General features: G+C 36.8%; 1 long non-coding RNA gene across 1 annotated transcript; it reads left to right on the top strand.

The window, feature by feature from the left end:
* Positions 1–2,819: 2,819 nt before the first annotated feature.
* LOC142237420 (uncharacterized) lies at positions 2,820–3,309 on the top strand. Its single transcript, XR_012722483.1, has 3 exons — positions 2,820–2,933; positions 2,989–3,106; positions 3,183–3,309. It is a non-coding gene; the product is annotated as an uncharacterized LOC142237420 (long non-coding RNA).
* The last annotated feature ends 290 nt before the right edge of the window (positions 3,310–3,599 follow it).

Here is a 3,599-nt window from a genome sequence, read left to right as displayed (position 1 = left end):
CCGTCCGTCCGTCCGTCCGTCCGTCTGTTGAAATCACGCTAACTTCCGAACGAAACAAGCTATCGACTTGAAACTTGGCACAAGTAGTTGTTATCGATGTAGGTCGGATGGTATTGAAAATGGGCCATATCGGTCCACTTTTACGTATAGCCCCCATATAAAGGGACCCTCAGATTTGGCTTGTGGAGCCTCTAACAGAAGCATATTTCATCCGATCCGGCTGAAATTTGGTACATGGCGTTGGTATATGGTCTCTAACAACCGTTCAAAAATTGGTCCACATCGGTCCATAATTAATATAGCCCCCATATAAACCGATCCCCAGATTTGGCTTGCGGAGCCTAAAAGAGAAGCAAATTTCATCCGATCTGGCTGAAATTTGGTACATGGTGTTAGTATATGGTCTCTAACAACCATGTCAAAATTGGTCCACATCGGTCCATAATTATATATAGCCCCCATATAAACCGATCCCCAGATTTGGCTTGCGGAGCCTCAAAGAGAAGAAAATTTCATCCGATCCGGCTGAAATTTGGTACATGATGTTGGTATATGGTCTCTAACAACCATGCAACAATTGGTCCATATCGGTCCTTAATTATATATAGCCCCCATATAAACCGATCCCCAGATTTGGCTTGTGGAGCCTCTAAGAGAAGCATATTTCATCCGATCCGGCTGAAATTTGGTACATGGTGTTGGTATATGGTCTCTAACAATCATGTAAAAATTGGCCCATATCGGTTCATAATTATCCGATCCCCAGATTTGGCTTGCGGAACCGCAAAGAGAAGCAAATTTCATCCGATCCGCCTGAAATTTGGTACATGATGTTGGTATATGGTCTCTAACAACCATTTGGTACATGGTGTTAGTATATGGTCTCTAACAACCATGCCAAAATTGGTCTACATCGGTACATAATTATATATAGACCCCATATAAACCGATCTCCAGATTTGGCTTGCGAAGCCTCAAAGAGAAGCAAATTGCATCCGATCCGGCTGAGATTTGGTACGTGGTGTTGGTATATGGTCTCTAACAACCGTGCAAAAATTGGTCCACATCGGTCCATAATTATATATAGCCCCTATATAAAACGTTCTCCAGATTTGACCTCCGGAGCCTCTTGGAGGAGCAAAATTCATCCGATCCGGTTCAAATTAGGAACGTGGTGTTAGTATATGGTCGCTAACAATCATACCAAAATTGGTCCAATCACACAAAAATTGGTCCATATCGGTTCATAATCATGGTTGCCACTAGAGCCAAAAATAGTCTACCAAAATTTTATTTCTATAGAAAATTTTGTCAAAATTTTATTTCTATAGAAAATTTTGTCAAAATTTTATTTCTATAGAAAATTTTGTCAAAATTTTATTTCTAGAGAAAATTTTCATCATTGTAAAAATTGTATTTCTATAGAAAATTTTATTCAAATTTTATTCGGTTCATAATCATGGTTGCCACTCGAGCCAAAAATAATCTACCAAAAGTTTATTTCTATAGAAAATTTTGTGAAAATTTTATTTCTATAGAAAATTTTGTTAAAATTTTATTTCTGTAGAAAATTTTGTCAAAATTTTATGTCTAATTTGTCAAACTGAATTATATACGTATTGGATCGATCTTTTTTGATTTAATATATACCACGTATGGACTTACATACATTTTAGAAGATGGTGTTAGGAGGTTTTAAGATACCTTAAGTAATTCGATTGTGGATGGCAGTGTTTAGAAGAAGTTTCTACGCAATCCATGATGGAGGGTACATAAGTTTCGGCCTGGCCGAACTTACGGCCGTATATACTTGTTGTTGAGCTAAGAAATGTCACTAGCATTTTAATATAACAACCTGGACTGGGGAGCCTAGGAGTTGCTTCGCTTGTACGAAAATGGTCAGTTAACGAATGTAATTTTCTCCGATGAGAAGTCATTCCTAATTGAACAAATTGGGAATAAACTAAATTATCAGGTTTACTTGCCAAAGAGTTCAGCTGAAAATGTACACCCTCGATTGACCACCAGAACTCAACTCCAGCCGATGTTAATGGTGTGGGCCCCCGTAATTGCCGATGGTCGCTCTCCGCTCGTATTTATCGACCGTGGAGTCAAAATAAATGCAGAATATTATCAGTAAAATGTCCTAAAGGCAATATGGAAGCAAAGGACAGACAAACATTTCGGTTGCAGACCATGGACATGTCAAGGGGATTCAGCACCATATCACTCAATAAACATGAATGGCTCATAGAGGTTACTCGCTTCATTTCTACCGCACAATAGCCACCGAAATCTCCGAATCTCAATCCATTCGACTTTTGCCTCTGAGACATTTTGGGGAGCACGCTCAATACGGCGCTTCGCCAGGAATGGGCCCAAATAACGTTCAGCGCTATTTTCGTTCAGCGTGTGATGGTTTTATCGGCTATAATTTGTGCCAAATTCGAATCAATCTAAACTGATTTTAAAATTGGATGTTATTTCCGACATTATGATACCTTTCATCATAGTATGGAGCTATATTAACTTTGATATTCCGTTTGTAATATATCGAAACACTGGTCTCAGACCCCATAAAGTGTAAGTACTCTGGGTCGTGGTAAAATTCTGAATCGATATAATTATGTGCGTCCGTCCATCGCACTGTGGGGCCAATGACAGGTCTTTGAGGCAAAAAGTCAATTTTTTAAGTCAACTATTTAAAAATAATAATAACGGAATTTTACATAAAACACATTGAAATACCCAAATATCAAATATTAAAATCAGGTAACACCTCATGATAACATGCCGAGCAGTCAAAGTTGCCATATTTTGTTTTGCTACATTTTCTGATATTCAACAATAAACAAACAACAAAGTCATTTTGGCCGTCAAGCAAAAAATTTTAAAATTATAAAAATTTTGTAAAATGGAATACACTTGTAAAGGTATGTAAAGCAACATGTGATTAAATTAAGAAAAAAAAATTGATTTGATGAATAGTTTTTTGTGTCACATGTGCTGTCTATTTTGTGTAGTTTTTGTTGTCGTCCATATGTTCTGTGGAGTAGAACTTTCTTTATCCGAGCGTATCCGTGAAAAAATTTATGTGTGGAGAAAGGTAATAATGTGTACTATTAGGTTTTGGAAAAATTAGCTGCTCCAATCTGCACCATTTTATAAAAATCTATTTTCAGATAACGTAAAACTTAAAAATTTGGATATATTTAACTTTTGGTTGGAAAATGATAGCAAACCCATTAATGTTACCAACTGGATTTCCGCGAAATTCAACAGACGTGTCTATGAAAACTCTATGACGACAGTGAAAAAACAAATTAATAATTTTGAACGTACTTACGGAAACAAAGAGTACTCAGTCGTGTCCGATATGTGGTGGAAATCCAAAACAGTTTTTGTCAATAAAAAATTTAAGCTCATCGGTGTTTCAGCCCAAATCGAATGCATTAAAATGTGATATAAGCCCATTACACGCCTGGATTCGATGTTTTGAATTTGTCCTTAATCTTTCATATAGACTTAATATTAAAAAATGGCAAATTCGGAGTGCTGAGGAGAAAGTCCTTATGCTAAAGAGAAAGCGCGAAATTCAA

The sequence above is a fragment of the Haematobia irritans genome, chromosome 5, assembly GCF_050003625.1.
Source record: "Haematobia irritans isolate KBUSLIRL chromosome 5, ASM5000362v1, whole genome shotgun sequence".
In the NCBI taxonomy this organism is placed as follows: domain Eukaryota; kingdom Metazoa; phylum Arthropoda; class Insecta; order Diptera; family Muscidae; genus Haematobia; species Haematobia irritans.
Note: the sequence above shows the minus strand (reverse complement) of the source record. Positions and strands in the feature narration are given on the sequence as shown.